Source organism: Camelus ferus, chromosome 7 (genome assembly GCF_009834535.1).
Source record: "Camelus ferus isolate YT-003-E chromosome 7, BCGSAC_Cfer_1.0, whole genome shotgun sequence".
Taxonomy (NCBI): Eukaryota; Metazoa; Chordata; class Mammalia; order Artiodactyla; family Camelidae; genus Camelus; species Camelus ferus.
The window spans coordinates 64944544-64969300 of NC_045702.1; the positions used below are offsets into that span (position 1 = coordinate 64944544).

General features: G+C 34.4%; 1 protein-coding gene and 1 long non-coding RNA gene across 8 annotated transcripts in view; both read right to left on the reverse strand.

Annotated features, from left to right (window-relative positions):
• ZNF804B (zinc finger protein 804B) overlaps positions 1 to 24757 on the reverse strand; it is an 871803-nt gene that overhangs the window by 149575 nt on the left and 697471 nt on the right. The gene's annotated exons all lie outside the window — the stretch shown is intronic.
• Positions 901 to 22085, reverse strand: LOC116664995. Its single transcript, XR_004321568.1, has 4 exons — positions 21548 to 22085; positions 12362 to 12373; positions 6588 to 6591; positions 901 to 914 (listed from the first exon to the last, which is right to left on the reverse strand). It is a non-coding gene; the product is annotated as an uncharacterized LOC116664995 (long non-coding RNA).

Here is a 24757-nt window from a genome sequence, read left to right on the forward strand (position 1 = left end):
GGAAAAACTACCTACACTCTTTCCATGAGGGTCTGAAGGGAAGAAAGATTTTTCTCCAAATAAATTCTCACTGTTGGTCTGGGAACCTCTGTACCTACTCAAATATATATTTTTATCTTTGTGGACGAATGTCACTGGAACTGATTTCATTATCTCTCAGGATAGAAGGTAGCTAACAGGGTTTGGTAATTACAAGCACATTTCTGGAGCCATGTGATCTGGGTTCAAACCCTGGCTCTGCCACCAACCTGTTAAATAACCATGAGGAATTTACTTACACTCTCCAAGCCTGATATCCTAATCTGAGAATGGAGATACTGATAGATACGACTGCTTTATTTCATCAAATAATTTGAGGAATCAATAAAGGTCTTAGCACAGTTTCTGGGATGTAGTAAGCACTCCAAAAGTGTTAGTTATTATTTACTTAAGAATCTGGCACCTACTATATTATTCTCAGCCTTGGAGGTCTCAAGTCCAGCTAGAAAGAGAAGATCCCATTCTAAAATTCTGTTAGCTTACTTGAGTACTTCACATTTATTATTCCTTCCCTGTTCCCAAGTGCTTTGCAGTAGTTTATAATAAATTATAGACATGCCATAGCAACATTAAAATAGGATTAAAGGCTCTAATGTCATGCAACCAACTAAGATAGATAATTATATCAGAAATGTAAGTCAATGGAATTTCCTAAAACTGAGCACTAATTATAACTTTGGCTAATGAAAGCCTTAGTGAGCAAAGGAAAATAAGAAGCTGTGTCATTCTCATCTAACAAAATAACATCACTTACTGAGTTACTTGAACTTCTTGAAGTATTGACTATGTAAGAAGACCTTTTCCATAATGCTTCACGTACAGAAAACGGGGGCACAATAGGTTAAAAAAAAGTAGCCTTCAAATACTTTTTAATACTAATGTCTTGAATATACGCAGGGATTACTAGTCAAGCATTAATGAAATTGGGGAACTTCAAAACTGATCTTGTACAAGAAACTCCTGTAGACTAAATGCGGGTTTCCAGGTCTGCTCTGGAACTAACATGGCTGCAGAGGGGCCAGGATCTGTGAGTGAGCCCTGCAGTGAATTCTGCTGCAAGGAGGGCTCAAACCACAGGAAGAAACCCTCAGACAAGTACATGCACAACCGCTCTCACGTGGACCAAGAGGTCAGAGCCACAGTAAGACACAGCTAAGAAGATCCCATTTCAGTGAGTCAGGCTCTGCTGGGAAGGCCCAGATCTCACTCCCGTAGGCTCTCCCATTGTTTTTAGAGTAAAACACGTATATACTTTGTAATGATGTATCAAATGCAACAACAATGATTTAGTTATTTAGAAGAGTAAAGCAATACAGATAGATGAGAAACTGTCTTTAAAACAAAGTATTAATATCTATTAAGAAAATATTCTATCTGCAACAACATGGATGGACCTAGAGATTACCATACAAAGTGAAGTAAGTTGGAGAAAGACAAATGTCATACGATATCACTTATATGTGGTATCTAAAAAAATGATATAAATGAACTTATTTACAAAATAGAAACAGACTCACAGACATAGAAAACAAAGTTATAGTTACCAAAAGGGAAAGGGAAGGAGGGATAAATTAGGAGTTTGGGGTTAGCAGATACAACTATACAAAAAAATAGATAAACAACAAGATCCTAATGTATAGAATAGGAACTATATTCAATATCTTGTAATAACCTATAATGAAAAAGAATATACATATTATATATATCTGTATAACTGAATCACTATGCTGCACACTAGAAACTAACACAACATTGTAAATCATTGTAAATACTTCAATCTAAAAAAAAAAGAAAATATAAGCGAAGTATATGTAAAAGGGGAAAAGAGAAATTAGAATATCCCACACAAGAGAAAAGGAATGGCCAGTATACATATGAAAAAATGTTTGACCTCATTATTAATAAAATAAACGCAGACTGAAATCACAAGACCACTTTTTAATCCATCAAATTGGGTAAGGAAAAAATATGTTTGTTAACACCTTCATAATGATAAGAAGATGGGGAAAGGAACATTCTCATACAGTTTTGTTGGACAGAAAATTTCTGCATTTTCTTAAAGATGATCTAGCAATATATTTACAATTTTATGAGTTCTGAATTTTGACTAAGCCTAACAGTTATACTTCTAGGGCTGGAATCTTAAGAAATAATTGTCTAATGTGCAAAAATCTTAGTTTAAAAATGTCTGTTACATTAGTTTTTATACTAGGAAAAAATTAAACAACTTAAATGCCCAAAATTGGTTAAAAATTATAACATTTATTCCAATGGAATACCCTCAAAGTACTAAATACTGATGTGTAATCATGTCTACAAAAATATTTACATGCCAAAAATTTGTAAAAGTTTGTATGACCCCAAGTTTATATAGTATGACCCCATTTTTTCCAAAAAAACAAAATCAGATCATATATGATAGAAAAATATCTGCAAGGTTTAACATCAAAATGGTAATTACAAATATTTTTAGATAAAATAAAAATGGATTTTAGATGATTTTTGTTTCATCTTTACCTTTTTTATTACTTGGATTGACCAACAGAAAGTACAATTATATCCTGTTTTTCTGAAATAAAAAAGTTATTCATTATATTTAAAACAGATTTATAAGTGACTTGTGTTAGCCTCAAAATACATTATTCAGTAGCACAGCGCTGTGGCTCCTATGGGGCCAAAAAGAACTACATGTTAGCTGCGTTTACATTTCCTTCTCCTAACTATTTCCTTGGAGATCCAACTGTGGTAGAAAATATCTGGGAGTTATATAAAAAATCAAAATTGAGAGCAAAGACACATTCTGACCTGTATTTTTTAAATTACTATATAACTTTCCTAAGAAGAAAACATTCTGTTCATTGAGGCTCTTTCAGTATATTTTTTCACTGCCTCAGAGATTTTCACTTAAAAATAACTCTACCTTGAACAACACAGTAACTTAAAAAAAAAAAAACAAAACTGTTTTGGTATGTGTGCCCTTCCAATGTTATAAGAAAAAAATATAGTACAAAAAAAATCAAAACAGAAAAGTTACCAGTCTTGTTTTTACTTTCAGTTTCTTGAAGAACTGATTTCTGAATTTTTATAAATCTTCTGAAAATCAATATCAATATTTACTTACCTCTTCTACTATTTTCCCAAAATGAATTATGTTTTGAAGTAAATATTTGCCTTGACACAATTTGTATTTGAGCCAAGACAATATTTTGTCTTTGGTTAACTTCTAAGCTGTTCTATTTTCCAGAAATCATCAGGTACAGTTGAGAATTACATCATTATCATTATTGAATTTCCTTGTTTTGGGAGGCGGCTTTGCAATTTGCAAAACACTTTCACACAGTGTATTATCTTCATTTTTATTTTCTGACAAACCTGTCAGGTAGGTAGAGCAGGTTTCATTTTCCTAGGAGAAATTTGCATTATAAAAGGTAAAGCTATTTGTGTAAGGTTTATTTATCATGTTACTACTTCAGTGTACTAATGGTGCTTTAACAGTTCATATGGAATCATGTAGTGTATTATCTGTAGAAGAAACGGATCTTAGTCTCAAAAGATTTCAGTAAATAAAGAATCCCTGAACTCTGCATCTGTAGAAGATAAACACTGGGATATTTGTATGTTTCAAAAAAAAAAATAGGGTCACCGAAAGAAAACTAAACTTACTTTAAAATTTGCAGAAAATAGAATTAAGAAAGTCTTTAAATTCTAGCAACATTATATAAAATTCTGATACTTCATTTTTTAACAACTAATGTATTCTCCTAACTTGTACTGTGGTTTTCTGAATAAGTTCCAAAAAGTATGATTTGGTAGGAAAAGTAGAGATGATGAATAAAACAGAAACTTAGCAGTCTGTGCAGGGATTACTTTGTGTTTGGACTAAAGATTGGTATTAATCCAAAACTGGCTTTAGCTCCATTTCCCAGAAGCCTCAAGACTGTCTAATCCAATATTTCCCAAAGCATAGTCCACGGAATCATCAACAAGCTCCTCTTTAAAAAAGATCTGGAGTTGAATATTTTTGGAAAACCCAGTATACCCTTTTAGACATTTATAAGGAAAATCAGCATACTACAGACTAACATAAAAGAAGCTTATGCAATATGTATTGTCCAGAATTTTTCAGTTGTCCTCCCATAAAATCCATTTTCTTAAATAAAACCTATTAATATTTCATGGAACCAGACTATCAACACATTACTTGAGTTTATTTTTGCCTAGAAACTCAAACCACTTTTGAGATAATTGAAGAAAAATATCTGGTGTAAAATACATTCTATTCTATCATAAACATTATGTGATACTCATTTTAAATTATCTTAGATTACTGGAGTTTTAATATAGTGCTCTAAAATTAGCACTTACAGGCACATGAGAGCAAAGGACATATACACAAACTACCGATGGTTATAATTTACGCTCTGTTCTATAACAAAATACCAAGACCTAGAGGTAGCCACTGAAGGAAAAAGAGGCACACCTATTACAATGGAAATAGCAAAATCTTAGTGTTTAAGCATTTAAAAAAAGTGTGCTCAATTTTTAATTTTTTTTTAATTAAACAATTTTAAACTAAAATCCATAGCCAGGTTTCTTCTCTTCTCAATAGAATACTTATGAATGTTTGATAGTAACCTACATTGGTTAACTAAGGTTGTTAGGATATTCCAACTGAATGAAACTGAAACAGCAGAAATCTATCTTGGTAGAAATTAGTTTCTTTGAACTAAATTTAGGAGTAAGGAGAGTAACAAAAGCAAGAAGTTCAGAAGTCAGGTCAAGCGTAACTTATTTTGATAATTTCTATTCCTGACAAGTTAATTAACTATATATATATATATATATATATATATATATATATATATATATACACACACACACACATATATATATAAAAATATATATTCACCCATGAGTCATATATATACACATATACATATATATATAAAATGTGTGGTTATTAGCTTGTGTGTGTATATATATATATATATACATATCTCATACCTATATTTTCATATCACTGTCTGTATCCATATAATAGAGTATTCATAAGACCACTTCAGGAAATGGACTACTTCTGTTTATGATCATTTTACTATTGTACCACTGAGTTCTAAAAATCTATTTAGCTCTTCTTCTTGGTGCTATTTTCAAATGTGACAGCCAGCTAGCTCATCCCCAGAATCAGGCCTGCTGTTCGACAACCCCTTAAGCTTAAAAGATTAAGAAGAAAGCCAAGAAGTTTTCCTGACATCTGTCATACTGACATGCCAACATTAAGTAAGGCTGGAAAAAAACAGGACACATTGTCTCTAGAGTTTTCCTCTTGAGAAGAGTAAAGGTCAACCGTGATGACAAACATTGGTTGTGGGAAGAACAAAGAGAGTAATGCTACCCGGTCAGTCCTAGAATGTCCTACAGATGTGGACCAAGGGAGGAAGGAAGCTCAAGTGAGAGCACGTTTTCTCTGGGCTGAGACTGCTCCGAACACTTTCTTCAAGGACCTTGACGTTGACAAGGGTGAGAAAACCTATGTTAGAATTACCAACCAGATGCCTTAGTGCATTTGGTCCTAAATAAACCACAACCTCTATTGGCCTTCACCTACAGACCACATTGTAAAATTATAATCACTGACTTTTGACACAGGCTGACTGAACTTTACTATTTTCTCTTCATCTGAGCTTTGACAAATTGCTTATTCTCACTAAGTCTCAGCTTTCTTATCTATAAAAGGGATCACTATCATTTCACAGGGTTGTTATATGGTTAAAAGATGTATATATGAAGCACTTCACACAATTACTGGCTTACAGTAAGCACTCGTAGTAACTAATGCTATTCTCTTATTGACATTCAAGTCTACCCCTTGCCCAGGCCAAGGACCAGGAAAACATCTTTCACTCCTACTATTTTGCTATGTACTCTAACCCATGAAACATCAGTATGCTTGCCCTAAACTTTTCTCTCCCCAGCTCCTTCCCTTGCATCCTCATTACTATGTCTAGCCTTTCTGTATGGGATAGTTAATTCAGCACTCAACTGGGAAAGTGTATCCTTAGTTCTGAGGACACCTGGATGCCTGGCTTTGACTTTCAAGATAAGAACAGTGGGGTTTAGGATGTGCTGTGTAAGTCCAGAAATCCCCCCAGCTACCTCCAGAATCAATTCGTTTACTGATGCTTTTCACTCCATGTAACCTGTTAGATAGGGTTTGACTAGTGACTAGAAAGGCATAACATATCCCACCAGGAAATTCTACCTTTAGCTCTCCAAAAGCCAAGATTTACTGCAAAGCTCTCGGCGGTCCAATCTGGGGGCAAAGCCCTCTGTGAATAAGGACCTGAGGGGAGTTTGCACCTAGTTGTGTCATAGACCCCCACTAATCACCTGTACTCTCTCCCACATCTTTTGTTTTAAAATGAACAACAAAAATAATCATGCTCTCTAGAGTCTTATAAAGCCTTCCAAATATCCAAAATGGTCCGACTATACCTAGCTACAATCCCAGCTCCCCCAGTTACTCTCAGTGACCTTTGGTAATTTACTCATCTTCTCTTTGTCTTAGTTTTCTCACCTGTAAAATGGCAATAATGTTACTACCTTCCCCATAGGCTGTTATAGTAATTGAATGATGAATTACATGAGAAGCCCTTAGTGCTGCAGAGTGGTGAGTGCTACATGAACGTCAGCTATCATTATCATTATAATTATCTTCAGATTTTTGTGTCTTGTTCCTAATAAATAAATTTACCTCTCAAGGGCAGATAGAATATCTTAGTCATTTTAGTATCCTCAGTAGCTAGCTGAGTGCTTAACACAAAGCAAGCACTTTATTATAGGTTTTACACGGAAATGAATAGAGCCATGAAGAGTTGGAGAATACTGATTTATAACAGATCATAAATACACCTGTAATAACCCAAGCATTAGGGAGAATCTTGATACATGCAGAGTCATTTGACTGCCTAGTAGTACCTCTTCTTCAGCATTCTATCATCTTGACCATGTAGCTGACATGTATGTACTTCATGTTAATTGCTGGTCCTCTTGCCCTCAACTCCAACTCACAACTAAGTTATTCAAAATAATGGTCAAACTCCATCCCTTTTTTCCTTCTTCCTTTCCTTTCATTCTTCCATAAAGGTTTACTTGGTGAACCCTACAAATAAGCACTGAACTGAGTCTTGGAGGCTCAGAATTAAATAAGATATTTCAAATATATTCTAGGAGTTCATATTTTCTTGAGCACAAGAGACAAGCAAACTTATCTAGTAACATGCAAACAGTATGCACCAGATGCTACAGGAGCATAGAAGTGGACTAAGGACGATGCCTGTAGACCTCGGGGTGGCTGCTATGACCAGAGAAGATTCTGTGGAATACAGATTACAGTAGAACAAAGGATGAATGGGAGACAAACAGGACCATGGGATACAATTTCAGGAAACGAGAATGTGAAAAGAAATGTAATGGTTCAAAGCAGACTAGAGATGTAAGACAAAACCACGGTACAAGAATGTGAATCTTTACAAGGATAGGACAGGCTTGCTTAGATTCAGGATGAATTGCCAGTAAGTTGAGAAAAGATGGAGAATGGTTGGTGGAGTGTGTTCCATGAGGGGGTAGACAACCTGACTACTACTGCTTGGTAGACAATCCAAACCACACTAATCATGCCCTGCATAAAGCCTGATTAAGGGGGTGAGGAGAGTTTATCTCCCACCACAAATCTGCAAGAGTTTAGATGAGAACCATAGAAGCATTCATGGATGCCTGGAGCAGTGGCAATCCTAAAACAGGCCAGTGAGAATGACGGCCCCCAGAGAAGACAATGAGGGGGTGCACTGTTCTTAAGGGAATTTTTATGTAATAATGACACCTTCTAAAAGTCAATCTGATATTTATCATTCCCTTGCACTGGCAATTCTAAACAATGTTAGTAATAAAATCGTTTTTATCATAAGAGTTTTGACTGATCTAGGATTCAAATCAATGTTATCCAATAAAATGCTATGCTATTCTTTACTGTAGTCACTAGCCACATGTGGCTATTCGGTATGTGAAATGTGGCTGATGGAACTGAAAAACTGAAATCTTAGTTTTCTTAATTTTAATAAATTTAAATTGAATGTTAAGTAGCCACAGGTGGCCAATGGCTACCATACTTGACAGGTGAGTTCTAAAGAACTACTGTTCTGCTTTAATTATACAAATAAATATTTAATATATATTATGTTATATAATTTAATATATGATAAAGTAATTTATACATATGTATACAGATATATACATTTCTAATTAGCACATTTGGTTACTTATCTTTTATTAAACACTGTATTATACCTGAATGTTAATTCAGATAATTCCTAGTTATGCAGTGATCCCCCTACATACATAGACCCAATTACGTACAATTTGTTTTAAGTTTGAAACAGTTTGGAATCATTCAAGTTTCTGTGAAGTTCATGTCTTTGTAGCACTGCCTAGATCTCCATTAATAATATTAATAACATAATAATAAAAAATGGAGAAAGAGAAGTTGATTAGTTTTTTAAATTCTATCCTTCTATATGACTCTTTGAAGTCTATGTATTAAAAACTAAAAAATTTACAGAAGGCTAGCAACAGAACTTTTAATGTTATAATCCATTACTATTATAGACCAGTAGATATCTTTTGTTTTTTAAAAATTAATATATTTAATTTAAAAGTATATATATATAACTTTTTATACTATAATATTTATTTAGTTTTTTCTGAATTAAATATGTTTATGTAATAGTTTAATAAATTTTTTTAGCTGAACTAATTTTCTGGTTATTTTCATCATTTATTTTATTCCCTGGTTATTACCATAAATACTTCTGTACTACAGAGCAAAATGTTAAAAAATGAGCTGCCAAGTACACTAGATATATCATCATACTAGATATCTCAACAACTTACATAGAGACTTCATAGAATACATCTTTCCAGGTAAAATTATTGGTGGGTCTCATTAGTCTTATACATCAATCCCATGCCTAGAGGAAACCAAAGGGGCGTTCATGACTTTTAAAGCACATAGCAAATAGTTACTCTAGCCACAATGCAATTAGCTCTCTACTGATTTGCCATGAAGTCTTGGGGACCAGAGGACTTGGTGGTATGAGATATAACATGGGCTGTGGATTCACATCTTGGCTCTGCCACCTCTTAGGCAAATTCCTGAACCCCTTGGTTCTCAGCTACTATCCTCACAAGATGGGGAAATAAAAGCATACTTTGTGATGACTAAGTCAGACAATATACACAAAATGTATTGGACATCAATGGTGGCTCTATTTGTATTGGAAAAAGCAATGTAGTTTCCCAAAATACTTCACTAAACATGTTAGTCATTAAAAGAGGCAAACATCTTCCTCTGTTGAGAAGCCTACTTTTAAATAATAATCATTACTACTATTATTACTGTTTTACCTTGCAAAATATTTTAAGAGTTCACCAAAAAATGTTATCTTTTGCCACATCAACAAAATGGAAGTAAACAAACAAACAAAAAACACCAGTTTAAACTGAAATCCAACTCATTGAACTCTAGGCATTGATGATTAAAGGTAATTTGGGTGTTTGTTTTACAGGCTTTTTTTTTAATCTTGGGGAAGAGTAGTGGGCTCTTTTTTTTTTTTTTTTTTTACTTTGCTTTTTAAAAGGATAAAGCTGTACCTAAACAGTATGATTTTAAGAAAGAATTTTCTGTTTGTGATATCTTTTCTGTGCCTCATGAGGGCCATTAGTTAAGTCTTACTAGTAACTCTACCTTGTTCCATCTTTTTTTCAGTCCATTAGGTGAAAAAAGATGCTAAGCAGGTCAAAGGAACCCAGCCTACTTGGAAATAAGCTACACTATTGATATTGAACATGTTGGGTAAACAAACACAAGTGTAGAGAGAAAAATCAGTAAAAACTCATGTATTTTTAAATTATGTAATTTTAATTGATTTTTATACCTTAGTGGCTTCCCATGTTAGGATTATCAAATCAGGCTGGTCCTACTAGAGTAATTAGTTTGCTCTATTGAAGTAACTGGGCACAGCCAGATGTCCCCTACTCTAATTTTTAATTCTCTTCACTGGAATTCCCCCGACCTGGCCCATGTTTTTGACTTATAGAAGGAAAAAGTAAATTGAGCACAAAAAAGATAAACCAAAGTGTATCAGAGTTAGAGGTAAGAGTCCTTTGCTTAACTTATTTTATGATTATTGACTTATTTTGATTCTGAGGAATAATGAGGAATAGCAAATTGAATTAATATTTCAATACCTCATACTTTAGAGAGGTATTTTTTGCCTGAATGGTTGTTCAATGGTTGCTCAGTTTAATTTTATAAACTGACCAAATAGAGGTAAGACGGAATATTTTTACCTTAAAGCTGATGATCTTTCCAGTCCCCTAGTTTCATATTTTAATCCCCCTGGGAGACTTTGAAAAAAATACTGATACTTGTTCTCAGACCCCTTGAAAGATTCTGATGTGATTTTTCTGGAACAGTGTCTAGGTCAGGCATCAGTAATTTTCAATGCCCCTAGATAACACAGATATGTAGTCATGATGGGAAATCACTGTTAGTGATACTAAAGACTACAGGGGCCACGTGAGGTCATGAATGATGCATTAATTGATGCAATTCGCTTATAAAATTTCAAGAGTGTATATATTGAAGAGAAATCTAATGTTGATCTGGACAGGGCTGGGAATGGATCATAGAATTTTCTATGGTTGAACTTTCTTTCATATCAGATTTGGCATCATTGTCATCATGGCCATTATGACTCTCCTCATCTAATCTCTAAATACTCCTCCCCCAGGGAAATCTAGAGCAATGAACAAGGGATGCTGGACAAAGGTATGATGAGGACAGATTTTGCAGTTCTTAATGAAGATTTGGAGATTTATAACTTTCTGCAAAAATAAGTTGAGGCCTTTTACCTTTTAGTTAACAACCAAAATAATCAAAAAGTAATAAATAGCTTGTTAGTGCACTTTGGGATGGAACTTAATTTTATGACACTCAAAGTACGAGGTCCAGGGACACTTTGTGTTATGGCTTTATTTTTTCTTTCTTCTGAAACTCATTAGACTGCACTGCAAAACTCAGGAGGTAATATTTTGTTTTAATTTAATCAACCATAAGCCCTATTTTGTTATTTGCTGAATGACATTTTTTTCTGTAATTTCTGTGAGAAGATGGATTTTTGCAAAGTATGAAAATAGTCAAAATTTTATTCCCTATATGCAAATAAAGTTAAATGGTCTAGGAACTATAGGACTATTATAATAATTAACGAAGTGATTCTATTAGTAAGGTAATGCAAAGTGGAGATAGGAAAGAGCTAGCGGGACCTGGTTCCCGGCCTGATTCAGGACTCCAGGGGGAAGCTATTTAACTGCTCTGAGCCTTAGCTATTTTAGTTGTAAAACCGGAATATTAATAAATATCTTATAAAATAATTGTAAGATTGAGTGTAGCTTGTAGTGGTATTCAAAAAAGTGTGGCAATCTTCCAAAATTTTTTTCAGTCTACATGTGAAAGAAGGTGTATCCATTTTCTTTCTGGTCTAGGTTAAAATTAGCTGTTTCTTGATTGTAATTTTCTGTTCTCAAATGCAGAAACCTTATTCTAGGTACAAAAGCATTTTTCCTATTGTACATCAAGCCTATAACACAATCAAACATCTGCTGACAAATAGTACATTTTCCATCATTTTTTAAAGGTGGTTTGGGAGGTGCTTACGCGTGCACGGGGTCCTGGGTTCAATCCACAGCACCTCCATTAAAAAATAAAATAATAATAAAATAAAAGCAGTTGAAATGAAGATAAAATATTCACAATCAACCACGAGAAAATGTCACAAAACTCAAACTCTAAAAACTGTACTGGAATACTTTAAAAATTTCGAAGTATGATTTTATATTTATATGCAAACTCTAAAAGAAAGGATCATGATTACAAGCTTTTAAAGCTTGTTTTTCAACAGTCACATGGTTTATGAATATAGGAATTTGAATAAGAAATTTTCTCACCACCAAAAATACCATAAGTTTAATATACCTATAATTCAGTCAAGACAGCATCAACATTATGGCTGAAAAGCATCACAATCTGAACCTTTTCAGACATCACCGATTGAGCAAATTATTTGAACTTTTCCAACTGTGTATCCTACTGGGTAATGGCTCTTTTGATTCACAATTGGAGAAAGTCTTCATGAAGTACAATCTTAATTATTTTAAAAAGTAACCAGAGAGTTAATCAATTACAGTGAACAAGACATAACACAGAATGTAGTTTCTTAAAAACGATAAACTTGGAAAATTCCCTTATCTGGGTAATATTCAATTTGAAAGAAACATATGAGAATCACATTGGCCTAATATAATCTGGCTGTTGTCATGACATAGTATTCTCTGTAGATAATGCATGGTGCCTGATCACTTCTACAGCTGCTGTAACATAATACTACTAACTTGGTAGCTTAAAATAACAGACATTTATTCTGTCAGACTTTGGGAAGCCAGAAGTCTGAAATCAGTATCACTGGGCCAAAATCAAGTCATCAACTGGGATACACTCCCACTGGAGTCTCTAGTGGAGATTCTGTCCTTTGCCTCTTCTAGCTCCTGAAGACTGCTAGTATTCTTTGGTTGTGATATATTACCCAAATCTTCAAGGCCAGCATCTTCAAATCTCTTTTGGCTCCATCTTCAAATCTCTTTTTCCTCTCTGTGTCATCCAATCTCCCTATGCCTCCCTCTTAGAAAGCCACGTGTGATTGCCTTTAGGGCCCACTGTGGTCATCCAGGATACCATTTCCACCCCAATATTCTTAATCATACCTGAAAAGTCTTTGCCATATGTTGCAACACTTACAGGTTCTAGGCATCAGGATCTAGTATTCTGGGAACTGTTATTCAGTCTACTACAGTACTCTAATGGAATCCAGTCTATTTAAGAGTCTACTCTTGCAAAAAAATTCCAGTTATTACCTCCAAATTTTGTTGTTAGAAAATGGAGATATAAGGAACTAGGCCGGTAAATAAATTAGAAGTAAAGACTAAAGGTACAGGTCACTAACTTTCATGAAAATGAAGTCTCTGCACTACTAAGCAGCATAACTGGTGAGAAGGCTTTATTATCTCTAGAACTGAAGCTTAATCTTTGAACCCTTAAAATAAACTTTAGGCATAATTTGTTTCATATTCCTTTAAAGCTGTATACTAAATAGTTGTTTGTAATTTTATTTTAGTCACAGAGATTGTGAAGACTCAAAATACCCCATCTGGGGATTTAAGGGCTAAATATAGTAATGGAGACTCAATCTTTTGAGGACTTTTCATGTGGAGCAGGAGATGCAGAATCCTCAGTTATAATGAAGCAACTTTGTATTTTCTCGGTCTTTTAATTAAGATGGTAACATAAGGTTTTTACCAACCATGCCTGTCATAAATCATATACATATTGAACCACAGACAGTACAAATATTTTATTCAAGAGCCATGGTCTTTCCTTCCTGTCCTCAATTAAAAAAAAAAAATCCCTTCCATTGATTTTTTTAATAATTGACTAAATAATGTTCACTAATAATGATGACTGTAATTAGCCAAAAGCTTGATCATTTGTTAAGAAATTAAACATGTTCACAATCAGTAAAATCTGGCAAAGAACTTTTATTTCTTACTTAAGGCCACGGTACAATTTTCTTAGAGGTTTATCATAATTTAAATATGAATATTTAATGTAATCAAATGCATGTCTAATTGGAGATCTATGAAAAAGCTAAGGGAGAGAGAACACAACTCTTCTAGTATCTATTGATACTGTCAAGTCCACCAGAGTTGAGACCATTAGAACACTAGCAGCTTAGAAAAATTAACATGTTTTAGAAATTCTTTACCTATTGTTTCCTAGGATAAAGAGCATATTAAAACCATTGAAAAACTATCAAGAGAGAAAGAAAATGTTTCCGCGATGAGAATGATCACTGCTGGTAGCTGAAAGAGTCTCAATGAAGGGAAAACTGGCGATATACTAGAAAATGGGGATTTATTCTTTAAATCCATTGTAACCACACAGTTGTAGTTTTGCATAGCATGAGCAGAGGTCGAATGGAAACAGTATGTTTCAGGTTCAAGAGAAATACTTCACAATTGTTTTTCTTGAGAATTTGAATAATGAATCTGTATTAATAGTACGGATTTCTATAGGCTTAAAATCTGTGTACACATCTGTATGCATGTTACACTTCAATAAATAAGCTTATTGAAAAAGCCTCTGTCAAAAAAAATTATAAGCTTATAATGCCTTTCAGATCATTGAACTTCTTTTTGTCATTATATCCATTGAATACTTAACAAATTTCTAATAGTAGTTTAAAGCAATTTTACATCTGAATGCAATTTATTTTCTCAAATAACATATTTTATGGCTGTCTGACCTTATGTGAGGCATAATGATGCTACTTTGAAAGCCAAATTATTGAAAAATAAAAAATCACTTCTGTTCTGCCCATAAAATACATGTAAAGACATGTAATATTGTTTGAGATAGTATGTTCACTAATTGACAGGACTGTTCATCCATTCAATGTGAGGCATTAACATTTTAGGAACAGAACAGATAAGCCCTAGAACAAAACGATTAATGCCTGTTTTTGGTCTCAAATTAGTTTTCTTATTAATAATTTATTAATAAATGAGATTATTAAGGATTTAGATTAGAGCTGAGACCAAACTACCTCTCATTTCTGGACCTAAACCTGGGGTGAAGATACTTGATTTAAGTCGCAGGAGATTGGACCCTATTTCTCATTGGAATATTTAGCTGGAGAGTGCCCCACACTCCCATGATGCAGCCATTAAGTACTCAAGACAGTATATCTGGGTGAGGCAGAGAGAAGGCTTAAGACAGTGTTTCCACTTGCTCTTAGTCTCTGCCAAATAATCCAGTAACTTACTAGAGGCCCTGAGATATAGACACAGAATTGAGAGGACCCAAAACTTGGAAAGGGGCCAGAGGTTGAGAGAAGGAGGCCTCAGACATAGGATCTGCCAGAAAGAGACAATGATCCCAACTTTAGCAGGTTGAAACCTACCTAAAAGATGGAACTGCTCATCAAGCAGCCTTCAGAATACCCTCAAAGGGGAAGATGGGCATCTTAAGGGAAGGAAGGCAGCACGAGACAGCCATCAGATACGTATCCCCACTTCGGCCTCCCAACAGCACCCACGGAAGGAGGGATGTGAAAGCAAACTCTTTGCAAGAGGAAAATCATTCTTGATGGATAAATTAAATATTCAAATTGAATCAAAGTGATCACCTCAAATTTTAAACTGGTGACCTTTAAATAGAGCATTTGAGCTCCATGCTACCCACACTCACATGAATAGTAATAGAAGAATTCAGAGCATGATGAAAACATTACTGAAAATGTTTTTTTTTCTTTTTTGCATGCTTTGAGTGTAAATTTTGACTCCCCTCATTTATCTTTTTTTAAGTTATCTATATAACAGTGGTCTTCAAAGTGAAATATACATATGTGTACAAGTTCGTAAAGACTTGCCAAGAGATACAGGGTTATATTTTTACAGGAATCAATTTTCAGACCCTCAACTTCTAAAATGTATCTCCTTGAAAATGCCTCTGTGGTCAAGATATCTTGCTCTCTTACTGTCTGGCTCATCTCTTACAATATCCTGTCTACCACTGTACAATTACAAGCATAATCTCACCTATGAGTTATTTTATATGATACATCTCCCTGGGGTGGGAAAATCTCCAGGATACAAGACAATGGGCCAGCTCATAATAAAACCTAAGATGTTTCTCTGTCCAGAGAGCATCAATAAGAAACGCTGAAACCGATCGTACCAGATTTCATTCAAGGAACAAACCCATGTCCAAACTCCATGTCTTTTCATCTACCTGAGAACTGGACTTTTCAAGATTTATAGAAAGTATTCTCAGAAATACAAATTTGTGACAATGTCTGACATCACTGCACTGCCATTACTCGTAGGAATTACAAAAAGCCCGGTGAGTGGCCTCATTAAATCATGTCTAAATCTCATCTGCCTGTTTTACATGATATCAGAGAGAAGGAGTTGAAAAGTTCCACTTTCCCTCCAACAAATCATTGCTAAATTTTAAAGTAAAACACTGGAGGTAAGTTAGATTAATATTTTCTTAAACATTTATGCACAGAGGAGAAATTTTGTATTAACTTTTTGACAAATGATTTTTGAATACTAAGAATTTATATTCATTTTCTACTAGGGCCCAAATATTAAGCTTGCTGTCATTCAACCACTTCTCTATTCATCTATTAATTTCTTGAAAGAAAGTCTTTTTGTCCAGGTTAATTCCTACATTTGTGACTGGAATCATATTCTTTTTCATCACTTTGGGAAAATATCCCTGTATCTCACCTTCCAACCTTCTACTAGTTCTTTGCCCTCAGTATAGAAACATGCTCCAGTTTATCCCAGCTAAGTAATGATGATGGTGGTGATGGCGATGACAATGATGCTAATGGCAATGACAATGATGCTAATGGTAACAACAGTAATGATGATGTTAAAACTCTCCCTAGCATCCCCATTGTCTCTCTTTAACTATATTGCTCCCTCTTTCAAGGTAAGCAGTTTTTTGAGTTGTCTACATTTGTAGCTCTTTTAATTCATGTCTGTGAAATACAGTTTTCCCTTGCACTTTTACTTTTTATGCTATTTTATTACATTTGGCCCTGACAAATTTCTTTCTTTAAATCCTTTTCTCTTGTGGCTTCAGAAACAATTTTTACACTGTTTGTTTTATTTCATTTCACTTCTGGCATTTTCACTGTGGTTCCTTCCTGAGAAAACTTTTCTTATATCCACGCTTAGATTTTTATATTTTCTAACATCTTCTCATATCGTATGTTCTCCCTAGGCAACAACATCATGTATACCCAGGGATTCAATTATATGGATGCTGAAGACTTCCAAATTTTTATATCCTGTTTAGTCCTCTGTAGTCCAGATTCCTTTATTCGGTTGTGTGTTGGCTGTATCTATCAGATTTTCCTGTGGAAATTCAAGTTCTAAATATTCAGTATCTGATTTATCACTAACACTTCAAAATCTTAGTGATGGGTCAGTGACAAGACCCATCTCTTTGCCCTAATCCGAGATCTAGAAATAATCCCTAATTCTTGCGTCTTTACTCTCCACTTAGAATAAGCACTGAACAACTTATAATAGTAATGTTAAAAACAGTTAACAAAAGCATTAACATTGTTAAGATGTCAGTTTTTTCAAACTTTATCTATAGATTGAACACAATCTCAATCAAAATTCCAGTATTTACTTTGTGTATACAGATAAACTGATTCTAAAGATTGTATGAAAATGGAAAACACCCAGAATACTGAAGAAAAAGGAAAAAAGGAGGATTAACACTAACCAACTTCAAGATTTATATAAGGATATAGTGATCAAGACAACTTGGTCTTGGTGAAAGAATAGACAAATATATCAATGGAACAGCATATAGAGCCTAGAAATAGACCTACACGAATATAGCCAACTGATATTTGACAAAGGGGCAAAGGCAATTCAATGGAGAAAGGATAGTCTTTTCAACAAATGATGCTAGAACAACTGGACCCAAAAAACCCCCCAAAATAAATCTATACATTGACCTTACACCTTTCACAAACATTTACTCAAAGTAGACCTTAACATAAAATGCAAAACTATAAAATTTCTAGAAGATAATACAGGAAAAATTACTGGTGATCTTGGGCACAGCAATGAGTGTGTACGTGTGTGTGTGTATCTGTATGAGAAATTGTACATAACAAAATTTACCATGCTAACCATTTTAAGTGTACAGTTTAGTGGCATTAAGTATATTCACAATGTTGTGCTGCAATGAATGTTTAGATACAATACTAAAAGGATAATCCTTGAAAGAAAAACTTGAAAATTTGGACTGCATTAAAATTAAGAACCTCTGCTCTAAAAAAGACAGTTTCTTTAAAACGAAAATATAAGCTACAGACTGGGAGAAAATATTTGCAAAACTCACATCTGCTGGAAAGAATCTATTTAATAAATAACTATTAAAACTCAACAATATGAAAACAAACAATCTAACTTAAAAATGAGCCAAAGATCTGAACAGACACCTTATTAAAGAAGATATATAGATGGTAAATAAGCAAATGAAGAGATGCTCAACATCATATATCATTAGGGAATTGCCAATTAAAACAATGATACACCACTACACATTTATTAGAATGGCTAAAATCTAGGACATGGACAACACCAAATGTTAGCAAGGTTATGGAGCAACAGGAACCCTCATTTATTGCTGTTGCATAGAGCCACGCAAAATTGTAGAGCGACCTCAGAAGACAGTTGATAGTTTCTTACAAGCTAAGCATACATTTACCAAACAATATAGCAATCACACTTCTTGGTATTTATCAAACTGAATTAAAGACCTGCCCACACAAAAATCTGTACATTTATGTTTATAGCAGCATTCATAATTTCCAAAATTTGGAAGCAAACAAGATGTCCTTCAGTAGGTAAATAGATAGAAAATAAGGTACATTCATAGAATGAATATTATTTATCAAATAAAAAGTTTTCTATATATACATATATAATGAAATATTACCCAGCCATAAATAAGAATGAAATATGCCATTTACAGCAACATGGATGGACCTAGAGATTATCAATTAAGTGAAGTAAGTCAGATAGAGAAAGACAAATATATCACTTATATGTGGAATTTTAAAAAAAAAGGATACAAATAAACTTATTTACAAACCATAAATAACATAGAAAACAAACTATGGTTACCAAAGGGGAAAGAGGTTGGGGGGAGGGACAAATTGGAAGTTTGTATTAACATGTATACACTACTATATATAAATAAGATAAACAACAAGGACCTACTGTATAGCACAAGGAACTATATTCAGTATCTTGTAATAACCTATAATGGAAAAGAATCTGAAAAAGAATATATATGTATGTATGTATAACTTTGCTGTACACCTGAAACTAACACAGCACTGTAAATCAGCTATACTTTAATAAATAAATAAAGCTGAAAAAAAATCAGCTCTCATCACAAAAAGGCAGAGAAACCTTAAAAGTATATTTTAAGTTAAAAAAGGCAATCTAAAAAGACTCTATATACCATACGATTCCAACTATATTTCAAAAGGAAAAATATGGATATAGTAATAAGATTAGTGGTTTCCTTGGATTCAATGAGGTGGGGAATGAACCTAAAGCACAGGGTATATTTAAGGCAGAGAAACTATTCCATTTGATATTGTAATGGTGGACATTACATTGTGCATTCCTATTGATCCACATCCCATAAAAATGTACAACATGAAGAGTGAACCATAATATAAATTATGGACTATAGTTAATAATGCATAAGAGCATCATTACTCATCAGTGGTAAAGAATGTGCCACACTAGTACAAGATGTTTATAATAGGGGAAACCAGGGAGGCACTGGAGCAGGTATACGGAAATCTCTTTCTGTTCAATTTTTCTGCAAAAGTACTCTAAAATAAAAAGTCTATTAATTTAAAAAAAAGCACTGAACTATCACTTAAAATTGTTCCTTAATTCCATCCATGCTGACACTCCCTTCATCCAGACCCACGTTATAGCTCATCCATCTTGCTGTAATAGCCTTCTATCTAGTCAACTTGCCTTTGGTTTATTCAACTCAAATCCATCCTCCACACTGCTTCCGAAGTGTTTGCTTCCACATTGAAAAATGTATTATGGTACTTCACTGTTTGAAACTTTTAGGTCCTCCATCAGCTCACTACTTAACCCATATGGTTTTTCATCATCTGGCAGTAGTGAACTAAATGCAATTTTGTGAATGCACTAAACTGTATGACATTTTTGTTGTGTTATTTTATGTTAGGGACATTCTCAGCTCAACTACCCACCGGTGCTGGGCACACTGCCCACCAGCTTATTTTTCTGAAGTATTAACTTGTCTTCTCATCTCTGCACTCTTCTTCGGAATTCTATGTTGGACGAAATGGTTTTGTCATCTGCTTGCCACACAGACTGGTGTGCTCCTCAAGGGAAAATCCCATGCAGATTTGTCTATTTCTCAGATGCAGAGCCATCTTTATATGACTAGGGACCAGAACAATGTTTGGTCCAAATGAGCATATAATACATTTAATTTCCATATATAAATTAATTAAACTTGTATCACATGGGACTAATGACCTATGCAATGGTAGCACATATAAATTCTCTTTAGGGGGAAGTTGGCAAAACATTATTTTTCATCTGCTAGAAGAGAAAAAAAATCAACTCATGGATAACAAAGGAGAGGCTCAGAGGTACTAATAATTTCTGTAAAAGAGTAAAAGGATTAAATATATGCTTAAAGAAGACAGACTAGGTATTGGTGTAAAAGACAGACTACAAGAAAGACATGTGACAGACTTGACCTCAGCAATAATGCAAAGATGTGGCAATAAGAGTCTGCGGAAGGGAACTGACCATGAAAATAAAACCAGAATGTAAAGGATTGACAAAAATTCAGTGGTTCCTCGTGACTCGGTTCAAGGGACTCTGTTAGGGCTTAATCTGTCAGGCATCTCAGGAACCTGCTGAGAGACAGGGACAGCTGACAGTTTGCAAAAGCACCTGTAGAGACCGCTATTCCCATTAGAGAGAGAGATTTAATTTAACATAAATTAGGATGGTGATAGAAAATTTAATGTAAAGTTAGGATATTCTGGCTCTTCTCACAACTCTTTAGGAGAGCAGACAGTCCTTTACTATCTCACAGTAGTCTTATTTTTACTTCAATGTGCTGGTATACCAAGTAGACAAAATATATCATAAGCATCATGTTTTCATTTAAAATACGTACATAAATTAAACAAAATCACGTTGTCAAATTATTTGCAATGATCCAAGTATTCTCCTAGTAATTATATCTAATGCATGATTTATTCCAGGCCTATTAGTGATTAAAATATTTTTCCCTTTATTGATGCTCTCTTACTAATTACACCCAAACATGATTTACTTCATGCTTATGAACAGATGATTAACTATTAGTTGGACATTTTTTTCTCCTACACAAATGACACAACACTGCAGGAAAGCATTTATTTATTAAATATATCTACACTTCAAATGTAACAGCAAATCCTGAGCTATTTTTCTCCTCTCCCTCTAGTATTTTCAAGCAATATCTCTCCACTGGATTCTTGGTTTCTAGTCTACATTTTACATAGGTTATTATTTCTACCTCTTGCCCTTTCACTAACCAAATTTTTGTGGGCTCATATCTTGATTTTCAGCCATTTCTTTCCTCCCTTCCTCATGTATTTCTTACCTTACCCCTTGCAATTTGTCTCCTGCCAGCCCTTCTACAGAAAAGGTTCTCTAAAAGGCCACCATTGACCTAGATCTTGCCACATCTGATAGACTCATCCTCCTTGACCTTCTGTGACCTGTCTGCTGCATTGTTACTACATTCCCAAATTAGTAGGATTATCCTTCTAGAGGTGTCCTGTAAGATGGCTTCAAAAGAATGAACTCATTCTAGAATAGGGAAAGGTTTCTAAAATGAAGCCCTTTTAAGCCAAGATCTGGAAACTATTCTATGATATTAAAAGTATTTATGATACTTCTTTGTTGAAATGTTCTACTTCCTTACTGTCAATGGAGATGGCTTGCCATCTTTCTCTTACCTCATGGCTCCTCTTTCTTTAGAAACCACTGACCCCCTCCCTCATAGTTTCTGTTCCTCCTCTCCCTAACTGAGAATCCCCTGAGGGATTAACAGTCAAGCCTGTGCTCTTCTTTCTATGTATTTTCTGTCTGAGATACAAGCCACCCATCCCAGCGCTCTGTAGGTGGAAAGAAAAGAAAACAAAGAACCAATTAATTTCATCATACCATAGCTAATGCCCACCAACTGGTGAAAGGGAGGAAATGGTCAAGCTCCTTTAATATCAAATTATTTATGCCTATATTTTCTGGGGTTTTTTTGTACAGCAAAATTATATTCTATTATTAATTATTTATATTAGTTCAGATGTTTCACAATGACCTTTTCTTCCCTCTGATGACTCTTTGATTTCCTGGCTGTGACAGTCCTTGGAGACTGGGACGTTTCCTTCTCTGGCTCCAGACATAACAACCCACACCACAGTGTTTTGATGCTTAGCTCTTCACCCTCATCAGGAGATTCTTGGGAAGGACCCACCCTTTTCTCTCATCTCAATTCACCACCACACAAAGAGCCCATGGGAAATTTACATATCACCTCTTATGCCACTTAATAATTGTCGAGAGCTTTTGGAAGTTGTCACTGGCCCTCTCCACTTGTCCCTCTTGTGTAGATCAAGTCTAAGCTGTAGGACACAACTCTGCCATTCTGTCACATGTTCAAGGGAATTGGAATGTGTTCCAACCACCCATATTCATGGGGTAAGGAAAAGAGCACATGACCACACGGCAACTTTCTTCTTCCCCAAATTATCCACCATCATCCTGTACTTCTCTCCAGCCTAGAGGGTCAAATATCTTGTCTTACAGTGAGAAAAATGTTGGGTTTATCTATTCACATGAATCCCTTAATCAATTTATAACTCCTGCCTTTTAAACTGACTTGTAAAATGTAAAGCTTTGTTCTTAGAGAGGATATTTCCTAAGACACTAGGAGTCCTTCCACAAAACTGCTAACAAGGGCTAACAAGGGTCCGTGGTTAAAACAGGAAGTCTGGAAAAAGCTCATCAACTTTTATTTCACACACCACTCCATCACAGCTACATCATAATATGCAAAGTATTTCAAACATATTTAGTGTCCATGATTATTATATACATTCATGTAAAAGAATCAATGAATTTATAGTCCATCTGTATACTCTCAAATCAACACACATTAAGAGAATAACGCTCATCATGCACAATGTTAAAAAGTTATTCTCAATATTAAAACAATTGGAAATCACTGCACTAGTGAAATTCACAAATGTATGACATTAATTATAAATAAAAGCAGTTTATTTATTAACTAGTATTTAAAACTATTAGGTTAATTTTCATTTGGACTGCATTCTTTAAAAACTCACCCATTTTCTTCATTTTACTTCTCTTTTAATAACTATGCTCTTAACATCTACAACTCCACCTCCACGTATGTTCTTTATCTGAGTTCCAGTACTCTATTTACAATTCCTCTTGAACATTTCTAGTAGGAGTTACAGTCATCAAATCCCTTCAACGCCAAGCCAAAGTAATTAACTTATTCCCTCCAAAATCCTGGCATCCTCAGTACATTCAACGGTATCACTTGCTTCCTGTAATGACGTCATCATCTCCTGCTTGAAAACCTGACAAATCATTTGTTCCCCCTACTCTAGAGCTTCCTCCATATTCAACTGGTCCTGTTTTCATAAAAAACGTAACACTGAATTTCCTCTTCACTTAGATTTCTCCTATCACCATCTCAGCCCAGCTTTTTGTAACCCTCATGCCTGTATTGCTGTAGTAACCTTGTCCTAACTTTTAGCCCACCTTTGTAGAAGTATTGGACTTTGGTGAAGTATGTCTTTTTTTCTAATTTTATTTCCCTTCACTGGGATTTAAAATAACTTTTAACTGTATTACCAATTATTCATTCAGAAGTCTGATGGTCAAGTTTCTCAACAGTGAGGACCCACTTTTCTCATGTAACTCTCCGGTCTCTGTCAACACGAAGCCTCTGCCTCAGGCTACCCACCGAAGTCATCCATGATCATTTGCCCATCTCCTCGTCCTTTTTAGTTGATGTTATATATCTTGCCTTAAAAACATTTTCTTTCCTCATTCTATTCTTATGTATTTTTAAAGACTGAGTATCACATCTCTAACTTCTGGACACTAAATTGAGCAGTATAGAGCTGGTAGACCACGAGTATCTCACTGTATCATCTGATGTAAAACACTGAGGAAAGAGCATCATTAGAACTGCTGTAGTATAAACCTTGGTTCCCAATACTTAAAAAAAATCACATAAAGTTTCACAGAATACCTCAGGATAAATGTGTATGCTTTTAACACCTGTTCATTGAGAAAACAAAAACATAAAACTTAAATTATATTTCATAAATCTATTAAATTTGCTTTGAATTCATGGGTTCAGCAAGTTTGTCGTTGAGTGCCTATATATGCTGGGCTCCATGTGAGGCACTAGATCTAAAAAAGGAAATAAGACCGACACCACCTCTCCCCTCTTAGAAGTTACATTTCACTTAGAAATTCTTTTCAAAAAATTTGTAATATTACATACAAATCAACTATGAAAAGTAATATACTTTTCACATTGCTTTTACATTAGTTACTTAAAATGAATTACTTCCAATTTTATGTACAAAATAAGTAAACTTCTGCCCACCTTTTCCTTGTGTGGAAATGGAACTTTTTACTCCTTTTGTAAAGGTGAGTTAAACTTCTTTACAGTCTTAAGGGTGAAAAATATTAAGACATTTGATTATTGTAAATAGATCTGATTTTATTTTTTTAAATGGAGTGCCTTTTAAAATGGAGTGTCTGTTTGTGTTCACCTTCACAACTACACTAAGTTTACCAAATGGAGAATATCATGATGAAAGTTTTAGAAGTA